General features: G+C 42.4%; 1 long non-coding RNA gene across 1 annotated transcript; it reads right to left on the bottom strand.

The window, feature by feature from the left end:
• Nucleotides 1-7,165: 7,165 nt before the first annotated feature.
• LOC138921834 (uncharacterized) lies at nt 7,166-24,308 on the bottom strand. Its single transcript, XR_011434721.1, has 5 exons — nt 24,035-24,308; nt 13,079-13,382; nt 10,092-10,352; nt 8,942-9,431; nt 7,166-8,145 (listed from the first exon to the last, which is right to left on the bottom strand). It is a non-coding gene; the product is annotated as an uncharacterized lncRNA (long non-coding RNA).
• Between the last annotated feature and the right edge of the window lie 1,236 nt (nt 24,309-25,544).

Here is a 25,544-nt window from a genome sequence, read left to right as displayed (position 1 = left end):
ATACACACACATATCATATTGGTTATATATATATATAAAATCCTATATATAATACATATATAACATCCTATTGGTTTTATATATATATATATATACATACAACACACATATATATATTCAGTCAGACACTGCTTAACGGGGACACGTTCTGAGAAATGTGTCATTAGATGATTGAGTCACTGTGCAAACATTGTAGAGTGTGCTAACACAAACCTAGATGGTATAGCCTCCTACACATCGAGGTTGTATGTACTAATCTTATGGGATCACCATAGTCTATGTGGGCCATCACTGGATGAAATGTGCTATGTGAGACTCTGTGTGTGTGTGCGTGTGTGTGTGTGTATGTCCCACAACCTACTGGGCATTTATTTATACATATATATACATCTTATTGGTTATATACATATAGATATATACACACCCTCCTGCTGGTTATACATATATATGTGTATATGTATACGCATACACACATGCATTGATTACATACATATACATCTTGGTGGTTATATATATATATATAAATACACACACACATTCTATTGGTTATATATACATACATATACACACCTCCTATTGGTTATATAAACATATGCAAAGATCCTATAGATTATATGTACGTACATACACACATCCAATGGTTATACATATACATGCACATATCATATTGTTTCTATGTAAGCATGCTTCGTATTGGTTCTATGTATACGCACATTCTATTGGTTCTGTATATAAATTCATCCTATTGGTTCTGTATATATGCACATCCAATAGGTTGTGTATATACACACATCCTATTGTCCTACGTATACACACAGTCTATTGGTTCTGTATATACGCACATTCTATTCGTTCTGTACATATGCACATCCTATTGGCTCTGTGTATATGCATGTTCTCTTGGTTCTGTATATGCTCTCATCCTATTGGTTCTGTATATACTCTCATCTTATTGGTAGTGTGTATATGCACATTCTATTGGTTTTGTATATATGCACATTGTATTGGTTCTGTATATACTCTCATCCTATTGGTTTTGCATATACGGACGTTGTCTTGGTTCTGTATATATGCACATTCTATTGGTTCTTTATATACGCACATTGTCATCATTCTGTATATAGGCACATCTCATTGGTTCTGTATATACGCACATCCTATTGGTTCTGTATATACACACATTATATTGGTTCTGAATATACTCTCATCCTATTGGTTCTGTATATACGCACATTCTTTTGTTTCTGTATATACTATCATCCTATTTGTTCTGTATATACACACATCCCATTGGTTCTGTATATACACACATCCTATTGGTTCTGTATACACACACATTCTATTGGTTCTGTATATACTCTCATCCTATTGGTTGTGTGTATACGCACATTCTATTGGTTTTGTATATATTCACATTCTATTCATTCTGTATATACTCTCATCCTATTGGTTCTGTATATACGCACGTTCTCTTGGTTCTGTATAGACTCTCATCCTATTGGTTCTGTATATGCGCATATTCTATTGGTTCTGTATATACTCTCATCCTATTGGTTGTGTGTATACACACATTCTATTGGTTCTGTATATACGCACATCCTATTGGTTCTGTATATACGCACATCCTACTGGTTCTGTATATACGCACGTTGTCTTGGTTCCGTATATACACACATTCTAGTGGTTCTGTATATACGTGCATCCTATTGGTTCTGTATATCCTCTCATCATATTGGTTCTCTATATACGCACATTCTCTTATTTCTGTCTATACGCACATTCTGTTGGTTGCGTATATACTCTCATCCTATTGTTTCTGTATATGGGTTCTGTGTATACTCTCCTCCTATTGGTTCTGTATATACTCTCATCCTATTGGTTCTGTATATACGCACATCCTATTGGTTCTGTATATACGCACGTCGTCTTGCTTCTGTATATATGCACATCCTATTGGTTCTCAATATACTGTCATCCTATTGGTTCTATATATACGCACATCCTATTGGTTCTATATATACGCACATCCTATTGGTTCTATATATACGCACATCCTATTTGTTCTGAATATACTCTCATCCTATTGGTTGTGTGTATACGCACATTCTATTGGCTTTGTATATACTCTCATCCTATTGTTTCTGTATATACGCATGTTCTCTTGGTTCTGTATAGACTCTCATCCTATTGGTTCTGTATATACGCATATTCTATTGGTTCTGTATATACTCTCATCCTATTCGTTATGTATATACTCTCATCCTATTGGTTATGTATATACTCTCATCCTATTGGTTCTTTATATACTCTCAGCCTATTCGTTCTGTATAATCTATTCCTATTGGTTCTGTATATACTCTCATCCTATTGGTTCTATTTATATACACATTCTATTGGTTCTGTATATACAAACATCCTATTGGTTCTGTGTATACGCACATTCGGTTTTTTTCTGTATATACACTCATCCTATTGGTTCTATTTATACCCACCTTCTATTGGTTCTTGTGCACACGCTCATCCTATTGGTTCTGTATATACACACATTCTATTGTTCCTGTAGATACGCACATTCTATTGGCTCTGCATATAAGTACATTCTATTGTTCTCTGTATACACACATTCTAGTAGTTCGGTATATACACACATTCTATAGGTTCTGTATATAAGCACGTTCTATTGGTTCTTGTATATACTCACATTCTATTGATTCTCTGTATACGCACATTCTACTGGCTCTGTATATACACGCATCCTATTGGTTCTGTATATACACACATCCCACTTGTTCTGTATATACACTCATCCTATTGGTTTTGTATATATGCACGTTCTCTTGTTTCTGTATATACCCTCATCCTATTGGTTCTGTTTATACTCTCATCCTATTGGTTCTGTATATACACACATCCCATTGGTTCAGTATATACGCACATTCTATTGGTTCTGTATATACTCTCATTCTATTGGTTCTGAATATGCCCACATCCTATTGGTTCTGTATATACTCTCATCCTATTGGTTCTGTATATACTCTCATCCTATTGGTTCTGTATATGCTCACATCCTATGGGTTCTGTATATACTCTCATTCTATTGGTTCTCTATATACTCTCATCCTATTGGTTCTGCATATGCTCACATCCTATTGGTTCTGTATATACTCTCACTCTATTGGTTCTGTATATACGCACATTCTATTGGTTCTGAATATACTCTCATCCTACTGGTTCTGCATATATGCATGTTCCCTTGCTTCTCTATATACACACATTCTATTGGTTCTGTATATACACTCGTCCTATTGGTTCTCTATATACTCTCATCCTATTGGTTCTGTATATATGCACGTTCTCTTGCTTCTGTATATATGCACATTCTATTGGTACTGTATATACCCACGTTCTCTTGGTTCTGTATATACTCTCATGGTATTGGTTCCGTATATGTGCACATTCTCTTGGCTCTGTATATACTCTCATGCTATTGTTTCCGCATATACTCTCATACTATTGGTTCCTTATATGCGTACAGCCTTATGGTTCTGTATATACTCTCATCCTATTGGTTCTGTATATACGCACATCCTATTGGTTTTGTATACACGCACATCCTATTGGTTCTGTTTATACACACATTCTATTGGTTCTGAATATACTCTCATGCTATTGGTTCTTTATATACTCTCGTCCTATTGGTTCTGATAATACTCTCATCCTATTGGTTCTGTATGTATTCTCATCCCATTGGTTCTGTATATAGGCACATCCTATTAGTTATCTATATACGCACATTCTATTGGTTCGGTATATACGCACATTCCATTGGTTCTGTATATACGCACGTTCTCTTGTTTCTGTATACACTCTCATCCTATTGGTGCTGTATATACTCTCATCTTATTGGTTCCATATATACGCACATCCTATTGGTTCTGTATATACTCTCACCCTATTGGTTCTGTGTATACGCTCGTTCTCTTGTTTCTGTAAAAACTGTCATCCTATTGGTTCTGTGTACACTCTCATCCTATTGGTTCTGTATATACGCTCATCCTCTTGGTCCTGTATATAAGCATGTTCTCTTTGCTCTGTATATACTCTGATCCTGTTTGTACTGTATATATGCACGTTCTCTTGGTTCTGTATATACTCTCTTCATATTGGTTCTGTATATACGCACATCCTATTGGTTCTATATATACGCTCATCCTATTCGTCCTGTATATACGCACATTCTATTGGTTGTCTATATACTCTCAGCCTATTGGTTCCATACATACACACATCCTATTGGATCTGTATATACGCTCATCCTATTGGTTCTGTATATACGCACATTCTATTGTTTCTGTATACACTCTCATCCTATTGGTTCTGTATATACACACATGCCATTGGTTCTGTATATACGCACATTCTATTATTTCTGTATATACGCTCATCCTATTGATCTTTTATATAAGCATGTTCTCTTTGTTCTGTATATACTCTGATGCTATTTGTTCTGTATGTACACGCGTTCTCGCGGTTCTGTATATACTCTCATCCTACTGGTTCTTTATATACCCTCATCCTATTGGTTCTGTATATACGCACATTCTATTGCTTATGTATATACTCTCATCCTACTGGTTCTTTATATACTCTCATCCTATTGATTCTGTATGTGCGCACGTTCTCTTGCTTATGTATTTACACATATTCTATCGGTTCTGTATATACCCACGTTGTCTTGGTTTCGTATATACGCATATTCTATTGGTTCTGTATATACGCACATCCTATTGGTTCTTTATATACGCATGTTGTCTTTCTTCTGTATATACGCACATCCTATTGGTTCTGTATATATGCACATCCTATTGGTTCTGTATATACGCACGTTGTCCTGCTTCTGTATATATGCACATCCTATTGGTTCTGTATGTACGCACATCCTATTGGTTCTCAATATACTCTCATCCTATTGGTTCTATATATATGCACATTCTATTGGTTCTCAATCCTATTGGTTCTGTATATACTGTCCTCCTATTGGTTCTGTATATACTCTCATCCTATTGGTTCTCTATATACTCTCATCCTATTGGTTCTATATATACGCACATCCTATTGGTTCTGTATATACGCACGTTGTCTTGCTTCTGTATATATGCGCATCCTATTGGTTCTCAATATACTCTCATCCTATTGGTTCTATATATACGCACATCCTATTGGTTCTATATATACGCACATCCTATTGGTTCTGAATATACTCTCATCCTATTGGTTGTGTGTATACGCACATTCTATTGGTTCTCTATATACTCTCATCCTATTGGTTATGTATATACGCACATCCTATTGGTTCTGTATATATGCACGTTCTCTTGCTTCTGTATGTATGCATATTATATTGGTTCTGTATATACGCACCTTCTATTATATATGATTTTGTATTCCTTGGCTCCAGTCCTAACGGTCATGCTGTGTCTACAATATATATGATAGTACGTGCCTTCTTTCCTGTCCTCCTGGTGAAGTTGAGAATACCATATATTCATACCTTATATGACAGTGTACACCTTGGATACAGTCCTCCTGGTGAAGTGGAAACTATGGTTTATATATTAGTATATACTCTGGTATCACTCCTCCAGGTGTAGAGGAGTCTACCGTATGTATGATAGTATATGCCCTGGCTCTAGTCCTCCTGCTGATGTGGAGTCTACCGTTTGTATGACTCTATATGCCCTATCTCCAGTCCTCCATGCGATGTGGAGTCTACCATATGCATGAGAGTATATGCCTTGGTTTCACTCCTCCGTTTGAAGTGTAGTCTACCGTATATATGGTAGTATATGCCTTGCCTCCAGTCCTCCTGGTGAAGTGGAGTCTACTATATATATATATCATAGTATATGCCTTGGCTCGAGTCTGCCTGCTGATGTGGAATCTACCTTATATATGAGAGTATATGCCCTGTCTGCAGTCCTAAGGTGATAGAGTCTACCGTATATATGATAGTATATGCCTGGCTCCACTCCTTCAGGTGAAATGGAGTCTACCGGACACATGACAGTAGATGCCCAGACTCCAGTCCTCCAGGTGATGTAGAGTCTATCACATGTCGATAGTATATGACTTGGCTGCAGTCCTCCCGGTGAAGTGGAGTCTACCGTATATATCATAGTATATGCTCAGACGCCATTCCTCCAAGTGGCGTTGACTCTACCGAATAAATGATAAATGCTGGTGATATCTATTCAAGCTGGTCAGTTAAAATGCCAAAGTGATTATTCCCTCCTCAAAACGTTCTTTCTCTTTTTAATACCACCCTTGAGAATTTTATCAATTAAATTACGACAGCATTTCTTTACAATCGAATAGGAACATTTTGCAGTCTTTGCTGAATATGGCTCTTTCCCAAAATCTCAGTTGAATTTTATTTCCTTAAGTCATTTATCTTCCTAACTCGCTTCTGAAGGACCCACGTTTCCTCCCGGGCTAGAGTGTAAGTGAATGTTTAGAGTTCCAAGTGGTTTTGGCTTCGATGTTGACGTTGTAGCATCTTTACTAAATTTCTGTGCCCATATTTTCCCCGTCTTATTCAAAAAACACTTCTGGGAAAACCAAACATTACCTCATTCTGTGTTGGAATTCCTTGCTCTTCAAAAATTCTGGATAGTCACAGACTTCGTGGGCTCACAGTGTCTGGGCTTTGTCTGGTGCTGACAAGAAGTGGATGAATTCCTGACTCGTCAGAACTGGTTGTACGAATTGCTGTGTTTAAGCATCCACGGTGGCACAGAAGGCATGAAATCATAATTTATCCCATCTAGTCAAGACCAGTTTTCCCTACTTGTTCATTTTGATGGTCGTTGGTGTTTCCTGCTCACAAATTCTATATATGGCGTTAAGAAAATCCACCAGTTGTGTAGAAAGAAGGGATTAATATCTTTTATTCGCACTGAAGTCCTTGGCTTTCTTCTTGTTTTTAATTCCTTATGAGGAAAGTGCAGTTACTAAGGAAATGTGATCGACACACAGGAGCCCTGCCAGCGAGAGTGTGGACTCACTCCTGGGGCTCTATTGTTTATTCTTTCTATCCTATTCTGAATAGGATTTTTTTTTCCCCCAGAAAAGCATTTCACTGGCAAGAATCAGTATGAGTCAGAAGTTATAAATCTTCCTTAAAACAAGCCACTCTTTATTCAAACCTAATTATATTTTAAGTCAGTGCTCTCTTGGAGGGCCAGTAAATTCTTGATCATGGATCTTACACACACACACACACACACACACCTAAATTCAACTGTAGCCCCTAAATCATCACTGTCTCTATCCCATTATAGTCTCACATGAGCTCATTCACATTTCCTTTTTCCCCATTTTCTGGGTCTGATCTCTGGCTGCATCTGCCATGCTTTGGCCACTTCTAGACATATTTACAAACCGGGTACATTTCTCTTCCGCCCTCTTGCCTCTGCTACTTGCACCTCAGCACTTTATCCCTTAAAATTCAGCCCTGCCTCTGCCATGCTCACAATGCAGGTTTTTGTTCTGTCCGTTCTGAGGAGAGTAACCTGAAACTCCACTTCACAATGAGGTCTTGAGGGTTTCGGGAGGCAGAGAAAGCTTCTCAAAACACTCCGAGTTTGGGGCCTACAGAAGAATAAAAACACACACCATCGTTACACATGGTTTTCATCAAAAGGACTGAAATAATTCCAAAGAGGTCAGCATTTTTAGAATTAATTAGCGCTCTGCCTCTCGGTGGAAAACCAAAGGCTGGTCTGTTTCACAGCAAACTGAGGTCGAGTTCTTTTTCCTATTTTTCTAAGTCGAGCAGATGGTTTGCATTAAAAATGATACTTGCTAAGGGAGTTGCAGTCTTTGGGGAGACGCGTCTCTAAAGTTTCATGAGACGCTACTCCAACCTGAGCGAGTGTGTAGAGAGTAACTGAGCACAACAAGGCACCAGGGCAGTTCCTTTCTCTCCCGCATCATACTCCGCGACAACATGTCCGAAGGTCACCAAGAGGCAGCTTGCCTCCTCCGAACAGATTGGGACCACTTCCCGGGAGCCTCTTTCTGGTGCACTTGAAGATGGAGCCACGCCCTGGAGGCAGAACGGTCATCGCAGACCTAGCTGATTTCCTCCAACACAGAAATTTGGAAAGGATGCAAGAGAGAGAATGAGTCAACAAATCATAGAATCAAAATTCCCTGAGCTCCCTTAAATGACCACTGTTCCCAAAAAACGATCCCAGATCTGCACCTTGGAGAGACTGAGCATGCAGACAAGACAATGGCTGGACCATCTATAAAAACCTACAACCTACAGCAACCTGCCCAACACCCCTTGTGGCAATTGGCCCCAAATGGCCAGAACTTGATCAATAACTGCCAACATCCCTAATTTTTACCCCCGTTTCCAAATCAGGACCAACCAGAGAAGGGCAAAAATGCACCCCTAACCAATCCTGTAGGATGCCCTGCTTCTGGCTAGCCACCTCTAGCTTCTTCTCAATGCCAACAGCATCAATTTTAGCAATCAGGGCACGCCAGAACTTCCCTTTTATCCACTCCTCTGCCTGTCTTGAGTCTCTGCCAAGTGCAAGTGACGGCGGCTGCCTCCCTTGCTTGAGCAAGCTCTCAACCAAATAGCCTACGGCTGTCCTCACTTGCGTGGTCCTTGTTCGTGCCCACACCGTCATTTCTACATCCCTCCTTCTCTGCCCCCGCCTCCTACTTTCTATTCCTCCGATGTCTCCTCTCTCATGGCTCTGAGCCTGGGCACCTGCCATCGCCCTGCTCACAACCCGGAGCCCACTCCTTCCTTCTTCCCTCCAGGTTGTCCGGCCACCTGCCAATCATCTCCCAGGGCTCAGTTAGGTGACCGGCATCCAGAAAGTCTGCTCTGATCCCCTTACACCCAAGTCACTCAAGTCACCTGCCCAACACAACCTGTACCAGGTGCCATCACCGTCTGCTCATCCGTCTGCCCATCTTTCCTTCTGAGGTGGGAGCTCAAGAAAGTCAAGAAATCCATTCCAGTCTCCTTTGTACAGCTAACGCCAAGCGCTGTGCCTGGCAGATCGTGCTTCCCCTAAAAGCATTTCTTGATGAACTAATGCATAAATTGTGAAGTCTCCTTTTTTGCACCCGGGCAACCGTTCTGTAATGAATCATCAACAGTGGGGATGAAAAGAGGAGTTTGCGCCAAGTTGGAGAAGCTACTTATTCTCTGCAGGTAAAGAGGCGAGCTTGGTTGAGAGCCGTTGAAACTTGTTTCCTGGCTGAAAAGATCACAGCTTGATTAATGGGTTGGGAGGGTGGAGTCAGCTTGTCTGTTTCTTCTGTCTGCGGAAAACAGAAGAGCAAGTCCACTTAGCTGGAAACCAGCGTCATCCTCCCTGGAGAGGATTTTTTTTTTTTTCCACCTGAAAGAGGAATTTGATAGCTATATATTGTAAACGGATGAATAAAACGTGCAAACACACAGACATGGTTATTTCATCAATTTTAAAAAGGTCTGATGATGGATACATGTCGGAGAACTATTTGAACAGTGTTCTGTTCTTAAGGCTTTCATGAAATAGCGACATGCAGGATATAAGAGAAAGAGGCTTTTCTCTAATTTCTCTAATTTTCCAAATATTGCCTCTCCTCTTTCTTTTTTTCTCACTACCTTTTAGATAAATGCGTTAAAAACGCTGATGGTGAAAAAGAAAAGTTAAATACACAAACGCAGAGAAGAATGAAAACAAAAGAACACCTCTGCTATTTTTTTTTTCACATTCCTATAATCTCAGTTATAATTTAACATATATCCTTTCCCTGGCAAAGTTTTAATTAACTTATTCATACAGTTTTTAGCATAAAGTGCATTATATTGCGCATACTCTTTGTAACTTGCTTATCTTCTCAATATATCATAACCTTTTCATTTTATCATATAAATAAACACCGGATCCTTTTTAACAGCTGTTGAATTTATTTAGTCTAATTGCTTTGTCCAATCTCCCACTGACAGATATTTATATTGTGTCTCTTTGTTATAAGGTCATATGCAACATCAGAGTAAATATTATTGCACCTACTGTTTAAAATGTTTCCTTGGGTTGCACTCCTGGGAGCGTCATTCCAAGAATCTGGACACACAGAAAGTGGCTTTTAGTTTGTCTACCAGGAGACCCTAATTTATACCACCGTGAATGCTTGAAACCGCCTTCTTTTCCAGGAGCTTTGCAGAAATAAGTTTGGGAGGAGGTTTGCTGGATTCTTCAAAGAGGCGAGTCTCAGCCTTGTAGGAGCTGCTAAAATGGCTGTGAAACGACGTTTTCCAGCTTCCCCAGGTGGGCCTGCAATATACAGACATACATCTATCAAGTAAACGAGCCATTCATTTTACAACTCTCCTGGTCGTATGGAAAGTGGACTTTCCTAATACTTTGGGTTTCATTAGGAACCACGTAACTCAAGAGTGGCTTCAAAATTCTCTTGGAGCTGCAAGATTTTCTTCCGGGAGCTGGAAGTCCAGTATTTTATCTGTGGCGACATCAGTTACTTCCCCAAGCAAGAAAAAGAAGAGCTAATTGGATGCGACTGTGCATTTGCACAGAAAATGCACATTTCCAGCTTCCTACTGGTTTCTGACATACTGTAACTCATAACTCTAACCCTACAGGGCCACAGCCATTGAGTATAAACAGCCTGTTTAGGGATGATGTCTAACACTTTATAAATGGCTTCTTATACAGTGAAATCACATTTTTTAAAAAAAAATCGCTAAGCAAAACAAAACGATTATTCAAACGAGACGCATGCTTGAATATTCTAAAAAGACTGGTAGCTTATTTTTCCAAATGTCCCCTCTGTTGGGAGCTTCCCTTCTGGGTGGCTAGCACAGCAAGCCACACAGCGAGCAGTTCCCATAAAACATGTCAACTGTGAACGTTCTCAAGTTTTCCCACCCGGCTCACTGGGGTGCAACTCACAGATCGAAAGCAAGGTCCGCGAACAGCCAGGAGGCACAGGAAAAGGGGCTCGACATCACTAGTCATCAGGGAAATGCAAATCGAAAACACTTGAAGAATTTTCCCCAACTGTTAACTCTTTGACCCATCGTTCATCCGAACGCTTCACTGGAAACTGACCGTCTCCAGATGACCCCAGCTGACGGATGTTTCCTTTCTCCCAGGAGGCTCATCACTAGTATAAATGGCATAGTGGGGTCCCCAACAGGACTGGAAACCACCTGCGATAGTTTGCCAGTGACCAAGGCCTTATTAACCCTCACTTCTTCTCTTAACACTGGACTCTTCCATCGGTAAACCCCTCCCCGGCACACTTAACAGATATAAGCGTATGCAACAGACATAATAGAGGGAAGACACAGTCGATGATCTCAACACACCCTTCCAGGGAAAGGAAAACACATCAGCAGAGAATTCACTCCACATCCCGCCCCCAGACCCACCACCCTACCTGAGTCTTCCCCTCCCCTCATCTTATCACAGAAGATGATGGAAGATGAAAAGCAGGAACAATAATTTCCCTCTGTCCTTCTAGTTTCATGGCTGGGACCACCCCCCCTGCCCCCAATAAAAGATCAATGGGAGAAAAGCAAACAGAAGTTTAATAACATGGATACCTCCCATACACATGGGAGATATGCAGGGAAACTGAGTAACTCTCCAAAATGGTCCAAAGTAGCACCTTAAATACCATCTCCAGCTATAGACAGAAGAAAGATGTTCACGGGAGATGGATGGTGACCACTTATGGGAGGTGACCAGCAAAAGCACAGTAACAAGGATACGGTTCTTATAAAGAGTTAGGTCATTGCCTTCTCCGTGGATAAGAGAGGCCGAGATTGGAGCAATGTTTCTACAAGCCAAGCGCAGGGGTGGGGAAATCGCTTCCCTCTACCCTCCTAGGTTCTGTGCCTGGAGCCTGCAAATTAAACTGATAAAAGACAGATTAATCAGAGAATAGCTAGCTTTAATTATGTATTTACATGTGCCCAAGAGTTCATGAAGAAAGATGTTGGCTCAAGGAGGTGGTCAATTATTAGGGTTTATATACCGTCTTAGGATCAACAAAAAAAAAGGGGTTTGGGGCGTCTGAGTGGGGAAAGAACAGTTATGGGAAGGCGGAGGGGGAAAATGTCTGATAAATAAGATCATCTTGTTACGCAGATAAGACTCACTCAGATGATGGAAGTTCTCTCTGGGAGTGGCTCTCTTCCTGGTACAGAGACATCTTTATAAACGGATGTTTCCTTTATTAATAGAAATTTCCTTTATAAAATAGGAAATTTATACTCTATTTTTCGGTAGTTAGGGGGAGGTGAAGAGCCTTTCCTACACCTGCAGGTTCTCAATTCCCTTTAGCTCAAAACAATTGACAAGAGATTGTCACATGTTGAGGTATATGGGGTAGCTTCTGGTTCAAACCTGATTCGTCTGGAACTAAAGAAATCTGACTTATGGCTTATCAAGCATCCATTGTACATCTGCTTTAACCAATCAAGCAAAGATTGCACTCACTTCCGATAAGAACGCATACTTCCTCCTCCCAAGCCCTATGGGTAAAGCGTTGACCTGCTAATTTGCAACTGAACACCTCTTTGAAACTTTGGTGAAAATGTATCCTGGGTATGTTTACCTTATGTTCTTTTTTCCAAAAAGATATAAGTCCGTACTGACAGCCGTGCTTCTCCAGAATGCTTTCTTCCTTTCTGGAAAAGCCCTTCCCGGGTTATAATCCTCAGCCTGGCTCAAGCAAAACTCCCCTCCCCTCTCTGATCTATAGAACAGTTATGGACTACTTTGCATCAACAGGTGTAACGGGAGATGTGTGGCATCCAAGAAAATTTTCTTGATCGCCCCCCGCCCAAGAAAAAGGGAGATTAATATTTCTACTAACAGGAAGCAAACTAATGAGCCAGCAGGGAGTAGAAGCAGATTTTTATCCACTGTTGGGTTGGCTGTTACAAAGGCAATCGGTGGGCACAAGGGAAATAGCAGCAAAAAGCCACAGTGTTCAGAAATGTGAAAACGTGGCAGTTCTCCTCTCGCCTTACCCCTGGGGTCAAATGGACCACGGAAGTCACTTCCTCATTTTCTCTTTTTAGTTCTGGACGATCCTTTCTGAAATTCTCTGCAAGTAGGCACGCATCCATTGGGCAATTAACATTCAGCAGAATCTTGATTCCTCATTCGGAAATACACTCGATCTCTCTCTCCATCCAGCTCGTCCTCCAAATTGTTTCCAGTTACGTATTTTATGTTTCATTCTTCTGGTCACATCCATTGAATTCGAAAAAGAGGCTGAAACTTGTTTTTCTCGTTCAGCAAGTTCTAAGATGTTTCCAGCCAGACACCACTCTGTGAAATGTCAAGTTTAAATAAATCTGAATCAAAGTGGGGTCCACTGATGTCAACGATAACCCCTTTTGCATGTTCTCAGCTCGCCTACAAGTGTTTTATTTTATCTATTTTCCCCTCGCTTAGAGTCACTCAATTTTATTTCCTGCAGCACGGACCCAATTCCAGCGTCTTTGTGTCAAATGGCTTCAATTAGGCTTGAAAGCCGGTTCAGTCCAGTCATGCCTGCTGGTCACACCAAACGTGGACTCCCTTCCTTATTTCTCAAATCTCTAACCCCACAAAACACTCAAAAAAAAAAAAAAAAACCCCAAAGAACATCAATTCCCTCCATCCCTGTGCAGGAGAAAATGCAATGCAATAAAAAGCCACACCCTGAATCCACAGGTTTTTGACTAAAACTTAACATGCTTCAAGTTACGTCTCCTGTCCTCTCACATCCACTCTGGAAGGCTTAAAAAAAAAAAATAAATCGGAAATCCGCACTGTGTCCCGTGATTCTCAGAATAACAGCCTTCGCCTGACGGCTTTGAAACTTCTATTTCTCCTGGGAAAATAGGAATAAAATAGAGTGAAAGGAGAAAATAAAAAGGGGGTAAAATTCCCTTCCAGAACCAATCTTGAATGCCTGTGTGTATGTCTGTGAGTTTGTGTGCGTGTATGCATGTGTGTGCATGTGTGTTTGTGTCTGTATGTCTATGTACATGTATGTGTAGGTCTGTGTGTATGTGTATGCATTTGTGTGAATGTATTTGTGTCTTTGTGTGTCCATATGTTTGCATGTGTGTCTCTGTGTATGTGTATTTGGGTGCGTACGTGAGCGTGTCTATGTCTTTATGTGTGCGTATGTGGATGTATTTGTGTGAATGTCTGTGTCACTGTGTGTGTGTATGTGTGTAGGTGTGTTTGCATGTGTGTTTCTTTGTGTATGTGTGTTTGCGTGTGCATGTGTATGGGTATATGGTGGTATACGTTGCTTGTGTGTGGATGCGCGTCTATGGGGATGCGTCTGCGTGTGGATGTGTATGTCTGTGTGTGCATTTGTGTGTGTCTGTGTGTATCTGTGTGTGTGTGTGTGTTTCACCAGGGTCTCCAGCTCCATGACCTGGTGGAAGGTGTGGACAAAACCTCACCCCATCCTTCCCAGCATGACGGCCTTGATACTTGGATTGCAAATAAAAAGTCAAACTTTGCAAACCAACAGAGGCCCCTGCTATTATTATGATGGTGACAAAAGTGTTGAGTTGCATTCTGATGCCACGGAGCCTCGCCCGGAGGTCAGAAGCGAATTACAGGCGTAAACTGCTGGGAAAAAGCCAACGGCCACATGGGACAGCACGGGATGCAGGAGGCTGGGTGCCCCTAATCCCCATAAAATGACTTGAATAACCCCTGGCAACCCTCAAGACGCACATCACGCCTTGATCGTGTGTCCCGGAAGCTTTGACAATTTGTGAACAGCTGTCCTCGCCCGGGGTGGGGAACCGGCCGTTCCAAACACCATAGGGGCAATGGAGACGTGCCCCCTTCATCCTGAAAAGGCCGATTGTCAACAAAACTAAAATCCTTAGATCTGACGAAGCAATGAAAGCAGGGAGATATATTGGAGGCCTGAGCAAGCCATTTGGTTTAAAACTCTGTCCGCCTGAGCTTGTTTTTCCAGAAAGCCCTGAAGTGGCCTGTTGGCCACGCCTTGTATATCTGCTTTAAACATCCACAATGTCCCAAAGCCAGGAATGATGCCGTTACAGGGAGGGTGCCTTCCCCCGTATCAGCATTTGTTTGAAGATAAGCATTTCTTCCCAGAAACTAAGGATTATTTCTGGTCTGCATTAACTCATCTCGTGACCGTGACCTGCTGACCACGGACCTGCTGTGCTAGCTAAGCGTCTCGTGACTATAGGAAAACAGATATTCCTGTCATAGGTGATGGATGTTCCTCGTTCCAGGATGGCGTCTAACCATATGCCGTGCACCTCGCGTCTTCGAAATGCTTCCTTCCTTGGGGAAGGCCACTCCCAGGCTATTCTCCTCAAAACTGGCTCGTATAATAAACTCATCTCCATTTTGATGGACAGATGGATTATGGCTGATTTGCACTGACAAATCAACAAATTCTTTTCACTTGGGAAATCCCTCTAGAATGCACACGCCACTCGCAGGATCCCCGTGTGTATCATAGAACGACACTTTGCCCCACACGAGATTGAATTCATGGACCCTGGGGACAAAAACAGTGTCTTGAGAAATGGATCTATGGGGCATTCCTGCCTGAGGAGGAATGAGGGCCCTCTCCGAGCCTGGCCACAGGCTCCTAGTGGTCTGCACTCACCATCCCGGCTGACCAGGGTCTCCTCTCTCATTGCTTGTTTTCCAGGGAACAAAAACAGGAGAAAAGAGGCAGAACAGTACACAGAGGGCAAACGGATGCTGGCAGAACATGCTTAGTGCTGATTGTCCCTTTCCAATCTTTAGCGACCAGCACTCCCAGCCCGCTTCCTCCTTCTCCTCCTCCTTCTCCTCCTCCTTCTCCTCCTCCTTCTCCACCTCCTTCTCCTCCTCCATCTCCTCCTCCTTCTCCTCCTCCATCTCCTCCTCCATCTCCTCCTCCTTCTCCTCCTCCATCTCCTCCTCCTTCTCCTCCTCCTCCTTCTCCTCCTCCATCTCCTCCTCCTCCATCTCCTCCTCCTTCTCCTCCTCCATCTCCTCCTCCTTCTCCTCCTCCATCTCCTCCTCCTTCTCCTCCTCCATCTCCTCCTCCTTCTCCTCCTCCATCTCCTCCTCCTTCTCCTCCTCCATCTCCTCCTCCATCTCCTCCTCCTTCTCCTCCTCCATCTCCTCCTCCTTCTCCTCCTCCTCCTTCTCCTCCTCCATCTCCTCCTCCTCCATCTCCTCCTCCTTCTCCTCCTCCATCTCCTCCTCCTTCTCCTCCTCCTCCTTCTCCTCCTCCATCTCCTCCTCCTCCTCCTCCTTCTCCTCCTCCTCCTCCTCCCCCTCCTCCTCCTTCTCCTCTCCTTTCTCTTCCCCTCTCTCCCTCTTCTCTTCCTCCTCATCCTCTTTCTTCTCCTCTCCTTCTCTCTCTCTCTTCTCCTCCTCCTCCTCCACTTCCTCCTCTTTCTCCTCTCCGTCTTTCCTCCTCCCCCTCTCCTCCACCTCTCCGCCTCTTCCTCTTCCTTATCCTGCGTGTCCTTTCCCCCAGGGGCACTCATGATGCCTGGAGGTTGGGTTAGGGTCCTTTGTCTTCTGTCCCTGTCAGCTGGCCTCAGTCTTTCAGGGATGCTTGGCAAACTTAGAACTTCTGAAAGAGGAGGTTGTCTCTGGATGCCGTCCCTCCTGGGAAACCCCTAGGGTCTTTGTGTAAATGTGCCCATGCCCTGCAGGGCAAGTGTCCACTGGGCTTCCCTGGTGGAGTGGAGGGAGCATTGGGTCGGAAGAAGAAAGTGCTGATGAGGTTAATAGGCAATGAGGGAGGGAGAGAGGGAGATGGAGAGAGATGGAGAGAGAGATGGAGAGAGAGGGAGAGAGAGATGGAGAGACATGGAGAGAGAGATGGAGAGAAATGGAGGATAGATGGAGAGAGAGATGGAGAGAGATGGACAGAGATGGAGAGAGATAGAGAGACAGACGGAGAGAGATGGACAGAGATGGACAGAGAGATGGAGAAAGAGAAAAAGATGGAGAGAGATAGACAGAGATGGAGAGAGATGGAGAGAGATGGAGAGACAGATGGAGAGAGATGGAGAGAGATGGAGAGACAGATGGAGAGAGATGGAGAGATGGAGAAAGAGAAAAAGATGGAGAGAGAGACGGAGAGAGATGGAGAGATAGATGGAGAGAGATGGAGAGAGATGGAGAAAGAGAAAAACATGGAGAGAGAGAAAGAGAGAGATCCCACTCCTTGGGTAGCTATATTTTAAAAAGCCAACAGACCTCAGTCCTAGAGAAAGACAAAGTGGTATGAAACACATTCCATGTTCTTCAAGTAAATAGATATTTCTCTTTTCCTCAGGAGAGCCATGGAAAGCCCCTCATTATTTTCCTGAGTTCTGACTCACGGGACTTATAGGGGAAATTCCTCTTACATTCTGGCAGTAAGGAGTGTATCGGTCCTAATTCGGGTTCTATGAGAAGTCTGGGTCTCTCTCTCTCGTTTTGTGGTCCAGGCTGTATCGAGGATGCTAGTGAACTGCTCTTTAATTCGGGGTCCCCTTGCTGAAGACGGGAAACCGCACTCAGGTTGAGTACGGGGCCAACTTCCAGCTGCGGGCTTTATTTTGTGCTTTTATTGTCATTCTGACACTTTTATACCTTCTGGGTCTGACAAGGAGTTCTTTATGAATGCTTTCTCCCTCTTTCCCTCTCCCTCCACAGGCTTCTGAGGGGTAGTTCTCAAGACGGGGGGCGGCAGGACCCCTTGAGAGTGATTCAGAAATTGGGGGGAGCTTCTTGCTGTTTTCAAAATGATGAATGACTGACTGTCATTTGCAGGGGGAGTCCTGGGACTTTAGATCAGATAAGACGAGGTTCTCACATGACTGGGAACTGCCCATCACGGACCGCACAACTGTGAAACTGTCTCACCTGATGCTCGTGTAGAAAAACCTTAATATGGGATGAGCTTACAACTGCATATGGTTTTACATGGGAAGCAAGTTTTCATACAAATACAGGAAGATTTATCGAGAGCATACGTGTGGTTTATGGGTAATGCGTCAAAGAGAATGTCCCATTAACAGTCATTGATGGTAGATACAAAGGTTTCTCATACGTATGTAAAAACTCTTGAAATTACTTAACGGCAATAAAATATTTCTTTTCCCTACCATCATCTTCCGTGACACAGGTGGACCACGAGCCAAGTTTCAGAAACTTCAATTGGACATTTTAGCAACCGACCACTGATTCAAATGGACAAGTTTTGATTGCCGAAAAATCTTAGTGCAACACTCTACAAATCCACGTGTGCTGTTCTCAGAGTTGTTAATAAAGTTAAGAGGGTTCCCTTAAAGGATAGATTTTCATACACCATGGAGCAAGAGAGCTCTCCAGAAGAAATTGTTCTCAGACATTTTGTTCACTGTTTGAGGTATTTGCATCATTCTCGATTCAATTAAGTAGGAAAATCCAATTGTTAATCAATAAAGTAACTTGGTATGCACCTATCTATCCATTCATCCATCCATCAATTTATATCTATCATCTATCTTTCTATATCTATCATCCATTTATCCATTTTATCTATCCATATATCCATCCATCCATCTATCTATCATCTATCTATCATCCATCTATCATGTATCAACTATCATCTGTCAATAATCTATATTTATATCTACCTATCTATCCATATATCCATCCATCCATCTATCTATCATCTATCTATCATCCATCTATCATGTATCAACTATCATCTGTCAATAATCTATATTTATATCTACCTATCTATCCATATATCCATCCATCCATCTATTTATCATCTATCTATCATCCATCTATCATCTATCTATCAACTATCATCTGTCAATCATCTATCTATATTTATATCTACCTATCTATCCATTTATCTATCTATCTATCTATCTATCTATCTATCTTTCTATCCATCTATCTGTCTACATATCTATAATGTGCAATGAGGTGCTTTCTAAGCTGTGGAGACAGGAGATCCCTTTTGTTAAAATAAAGGGGATTGTCACAGGATTTATCACCATCCTTATTTATAAGTAATCTTGCTGGTTATTTCTGCCTTTACAGGAGTTAGATGTAGAAGGGTTTTAAAAAGCTGGTAGCAACAAATTTCTCTTTTTGGGAAGTTTAAAAGCACTTTGGATGTCAATCTTTTTGGATAATTAAAAAAACCCCACCTTCTTGGTTACATTGCAAATCTATTAGAGCCTACCACCGTGTTGGGTAATTAATCCATTAGCAATGATACGGAACATTGGCAGTATTTATTTTAGGATGAGCTAAATGAGCTGAAAAATAGCTTTGAAGCCAAAGCACAGTTGAATCAATCTAATTGGAAAGTTTGGAGACGAGTCAAGACTTATTACCATTCTTTGGAGAATAATGGCACTGTTGGCACAGCACTCCCAGCTCAGCGTTTGTCAGGGCAGGAGTCACAGAATCTGAGAGCACACAATCAGACTTTAGACAACAAAAACCACAATCCGTGCTGGGAAAACCATGATGGACGTCATTGATGCATCGTTACACCTTCATTTTCCATCCTTTCTTTTTTTTTTTAAAAAAAAAATTACTTCATTGAAGTCACTTTGGTTTATAACATCGTGTAATTTCAGGTGTACATTACTAAATATCAGTTTCTGTATACACTGCTTCGTGTTTACCACCAATAGTCTAGTTTTTATCCATCACTGTACACCTGTCCCCCTTTAGCCCTTTCACTCTCCCCCACTCTCTTTCCTCCAGTAATCACAAATGTGTTCTCCTTATCCATGTGTTTATCTTCCACACATGAGTGAAATCATATGGTGTTTGTCTTCCTCTGTCTGACTTATTTCACTTAACATTATACCCACACAGTCCATCCATGTTGTCACAAATGGCATGATTTTGTCTTTGTTTATGGCTGAGTAGTATTCCATTGTATATATATACCACATCATCTTTATCCATTCATCCATTGATGGGCACTTGGGTTGCTTCCACATCTTGGCTATTGTGAATAATGCTGCAATGAACACAGGGGTGCATATATCTTTTAGTGTGGATAGAAAACAGTATGGAGATTTCTCAAAAGATTAAAAATAGAAATACCATATGATCCAGCTATTCCACTTCTGGGTATTTATCTAAAGAACGTGAAAACGCTAATCCATCCTCTTTCCTACGCCATGCCCGGAAGACACCCTCAGGAATGCTCTGTGGTCTCTCTTTGTTTCTTTTCCCGATCGGTGCTCCATGCCCTGTTGCCCAAGGTCTCCATCAGCAACTGAGACCAGAAGTGAGGGATGGCAAGACAGGTGAGGAGCTTGGCTTCCATTGATCCTTGCACCATGCTTTTCATGATCAAAACATGCAAAGTGACCTTGATTCTATACATACAATAACGGCATCTCCACGGTGAACCTCTCTGATTTATTTCACATTTCCTCACCCTCTATCCTTTTTCTTGATCGGCAATGGCTATTTCAATTCAGTTGACATTCCTGGTGACTCTCCTAGGAACATACTTTTCACCTGCATTTATTTCTTTGAGCCCTTGTTTTTATTCAAGTGTCTATCCCTGTAGTTGTTTATTTGGCGCATGTACTCCTGATTCCTGTATAAATGGCTTCATAGCTTCCCATTTCTTTGAAACCCAGAAAGACACAGTGGAAGCCGACCTAGGCACATGGTTCCTTTACCATAATTTTTGTAAAATCATGCACAAGCATTTACATGGAAATACAAAGACAATAACAGAAATCATTCACCCTTGGGGTGAGCCCCATGGTGGAGTGGTTAAGTTCCCGAACTCTGCTTCATTGGCCCTGGGTTTCACGGGTTCAGATCCGGGGTGTGGACATGGCACCGCTCATCAGGCCATGCTGAGGTGGCATCTCACAATGCACAACCAGAAAGACCTACAACTAGAATCTACAACTATGTACTGGGGGGGGGGGGTGGGACTTTGGGGAGAAGAAGAAGAAAAAAAAAGAAGATTGGCAACAGATGTTAGGTCAGGTGCCAATCCTTAGGAAAAAAAGGTAATCATTCACCCTTAATTCTCTTCTGTTGCAGGTAGATATTGCATTTCCTTCTTTATTCATTTGCACAAGGAGAGGTTATATGGCCTGGGGACTTCAGTTTAGGACCGGGAGGGAGTTGCAAGTCACTAATTCTGAGAAGGAGCCCCAGAGAGCTGAACGGAAGGGCATCTGAAGATGCAGAACACTGTCTAGGATTCCCATGTCAACCCACACGTCCAGTACAGACGGGGAAGAGAGAGACCCAGTGAGTTCCCCAGAGCCCCTCAGAGGTTCGCAACACCTCTTTATATTAGCGAAGATCTGACAACACCCACGACCTTTTTGTGTTTTATCTGGTTGCCCAAAATGGTAAGATAGAGTGAAATCCACATAAGATGTTCGAGAGAAAGGAGGGAATTCTTTACCATCACACACACGGCCAGGTGAAAACTCACATCTTCTCCCACGTGACCACAGAACCAGGCAGAATATTCAACTCATTAAATTATCCCCCATCTCATTTGATTTCTCTAATAGGTTTGTTTATACAAGGCGTTTATCCAAAATGGTTTGGGCCTTCTCCTCAACTCATCCATAGGATGTGTAATAAAACAGAAGGCAGAGACAGTGCCACGTGAATTATGACTGTGAATGGCTCTGTCCTTATTTCCCAAACAGGTTACTCACATAAGGCCATTTAACTAACAGGAAATCTCAGCTGCGGGATTTCCACTTGTCCAAGAGCATGTGGTTGGGCACTTCAGTGACCCTAAAGGTCAACAGCAGATTCTGGGGTTTCCTGAAGCAAATACAGACTTAAACGGCATGGGTCTTCTGCAAAAGGGCTCCTGGACCCAATTCCAATGTGTGCGTGTATGTCTTAAGGCTTCCCCAGACCAACAAGCAGTCTTGGATGCCAGCAGGTGTCAGAGAAGTCAACTCAGTTCTGACACTATCTACCCAGAGGTAGGATCAGAGTCCACAGGCTAAGGGCTCAGTACAACAAGACTGCCCTCCTGTTCAGATGCCGGTAGGAAGCCCAGGTGGTTACTGTGGTTCTGATCAACCAGCTGCTGTCAACAGAAATAACCTATAACCAATCTATAAATTGAAATTGGGGTGAGTTTATTAGGAGCCAAGTTGAGGACCACAACTCGGGAGAAGTTTTCCATCAAAGAAGGGAGCTCTCCGAAGAACTGGGGTGTACAGAGCGGTTACATACTGTCTTGGAACAAAGAGCATCCATCCCATATAACAGGAATATTTCTTTTACTACAGTCGTGAGATGCTTTCCTAGCACAGCAGGTCAGTTGTCACGAGATGAGTTAAAGCAGGTCAGCAATTAATCCTTAGTTTCTGGGAAGAAATGCTTGTCTTTAAAGAACTGCTCATATGGGGGAGGCAACATCCCCATCTGGAAGGCCACCATTTTTGGCTTTGGGACGTTGCAAATGTTTAAAGCAGACGCACAACGCATGCTCAACAGGCCACGTCAGCCCTTCCTGGAAAAGCAAGTTCAGGCCGAATTAGTTTCAAACCAAATGCCTTCCTCATATCCTCCTGTAACCAGAGGACCAGGAACAGGATTTGTCACCCCGAAATATGCCTCTTTGGCATAAGAATTATTTTAGGCTGATGATTTTTAAGAAACAGCAGACACAGGGAAAAGCTCTGAAAACCCAGCAGAAGTAACCCGTTTGTAAGAGAAATTTACATCGATAAGAGAAATCTCCATTTGTAAGGACGCCTCCCTCTCTGGGTGGGGCAAGCAGCAATCAGATAACTCTAAATCTCTAAAAACTGTTATCAATAGAGAAGGCAATGACTTAAATCTCCATAACGAGTTCACGCTTGTTTCCTGTGCTGAGCTCATCTTAACAACAGAATCTTAAGGCTGTTTTTCAGGGGTAGCGAGCCAACCAGGACTGTGCACAGAAGATTTGGATCTGCCAATGGAGACTTATCTTGCTAGCACTTCTGCATACCAGCCAGCCCTCCCTGAGGCCCATATACCCTGGCTCCAGGAGACAGATTTGGGAGCCCACCCTCCTGTCTCCTTGCCAATTGATTGTGTAATAAACTTTCTTCCATCAAAGAGTAGTGTACAGGGTATCTATCAGCTTCCACACGCACGGGTGGAGAGAGCCCTGTGTAACCGCAGGCCCATTTAGAGCCAGTTCGAACAGCCCTTATCCCTTACCAACAAAGTGATGAAGGATTGTCTTTCAGAAAAACTGCCAAGCCTCAAAGCCAGAGCATGCATAAAAGAAGAAACCTGGACCAGAAATGATCTCAGAACTAAAGATCCTCCTCCCCATGGAACTCAAGGACCAGGACACGACCGAAACTTGAAAGTGAGACTCTTATCCGAAGCGAGGGGTCCCTCATCCAGCAAGATCGGGTGTTCAACTTCCTTCCCCACTCATCAAAGATGTTGAGAACTCCATCATAAATGCTTAGAACCCTGTCATAAATGTTTCAAACCTTACCGTAAATAGTTGAAGCTCACCAAAAGCCCGTCCCACCAGCAGTTCTGTGTGCCAGCCTGTTCTCCCTAACCTCTTAAATTTCACCCCAAATCCTGAATCCAGGAGACAGATCTGAGGGCACTTGCCCCCCGCCTCCCTACATATCAACCTTGCAACATAAAAGGTGCTCTCTCCCCTCCAAGGCTGATGCCATAATTAATTGCCTTGTACATTGGGCAGAGAGTCCCAATTTTGTGTGCTTCACGCTTGCTTGGTAACACTCCAAAATATCCTATTGCTTTTGATTTATTCATCACTACACCTGGAGGTTCCAAGACCCCCTCCATCTCAGGGTGCCAATCCCAAGTCCAGGTCGTTACCTGTGCTTCTGATGGACTGGCTACAAATCAGAGGTTCCCACAACCAGCTCCTTGAGTTCAATTAATTTGCTAGAACGGCTCACGGAACTCAAGAAAACCCATTTACTCACTTCATTATTGATCTGAATCAACAGCCAGATGAAGAGACAGGCAGGATGAAGTCCTGAGCAAGGAAGCACGTATCCTCATGGAGCTTGGGGCCCAGCATGGTGCCATGTGGAAGTGGTTCCCCGCCATTAAAGTTCTCTGATCGAGAGGAGCCAACCAGCTGTGGTTTAGGGTTTTTGTGGAGGCTTCATTACGTACTCACGACCGACTAATTTGTTGGCCATTGGCAATTGATTCAACCTCCAGCTGTCCTCCATTCCCTGGAAATCAGAGAGTAGGATTGAAATTTCTAATCTGATCACTTGGCTGGTTCTCCTGGCAACCAGCCCCCTTCCTTTGGGTGGGGTTCAAAAGTCACCTTTATTAGCATAAACGTGACGCCTGTGTCACTTTCAACACTTAGGAAATTCCAAGGGGTTTGGGAGCTGTGATCCAGGAACAGTGGACAAAGACCAAATATACATGAGAAATATATTTTGGCCATCTGAGTGACCAAACATATATTTCTTATAAGTCACCATACGGCAACTTGCAATTCAGGATGCTCACACTCATAGCCTGCCTGAACTTGGATTCTCTGAGCTCCCTGGCAAAACCAGGATGTTACGATCTAATTCAGCAGGATGAGAGAATTAAAGGAGATAATGCAAATAAGATGTCTGACATGTGGTGGTCATTCAAGCATTGCTTTGACCAAAAAAAAAAAAAAAAAAGGTTTCATTTCCAAGAAAATAACTCAGGATGTTAATTTAAAAAATTTATTATCAGCTCCATACTGTATGATTCCAACTGTATGACATTCTGGAAAAGGCAAAACTTTGGAGGCAGTAGAAAGGTCGGGGGTTGCAGAGAAGGCAGGATGAACAGACGGAGCACAGAGGAAATTTAGGGCGGTAAAATACTCTAAGATATTATATGGTGGATACAGGTCCTTATGCATTTGTCTAAACCCATGAAATGTACAGCACCAAGAGTGAACCCTCATGGAAACTACGGACTCTGGGTGACAATGACGTATTAATGAAGGTGCATCAATTGTGACAAATGTACCACCCGGTGGGGGATATTGACAATGAGGGAGGCTCTGTGTGTGTAGGGGCAGAAGGCGGATGGGAAGTTTCTATATTTTCTGGTTAATTTCTCCGTGAACCTAAAACTTCTCTAAAAAATAAAGTCCATTTAAAAAGATAATAAGCAATTTTATGATCTAGGAAAACCTTGATGTACATTAAAAAATGTTGTATTGCACCCTGTGGCAAGCAACATATGGATTATTGTCAGTCGTTTCAAATGATTTGTTTGTTCATTCAACAAACTCTACTTGAATGTCTGTTATGTGATATGAACTCCAAGTGCATGGGATCCAAGAGAGAAAATCCCCAATGTTTTCGCATATCTGCTTGGAAGCAAAGCTCTAAACAAGTCAGAATCACATATTTTTTAAAAAATTGCTTAACTTTTGAGTCAATGGCTGTTTTTTGTCTCAAAGCAACTGGTTCGATGACTCAATCC

This window comes from Equus caballus, chromosome X, assembly GCF_041296265.1.
Source record: "Equus caballus isolate H_3958 breed thoroughbred chromosome X, TB-T2T, whole genome shotgun sequence".
NCBI lineage: Eukaryota > Metazoa > Chordata > Mammalia > Perissodactyla > Equidae > Equus > Equus caballus.
The sequence above is the reverse complement of the archived record's forward strand: the minus strand, read 5'-3'. Positions and strand labels throughout refer to the sequence as shown.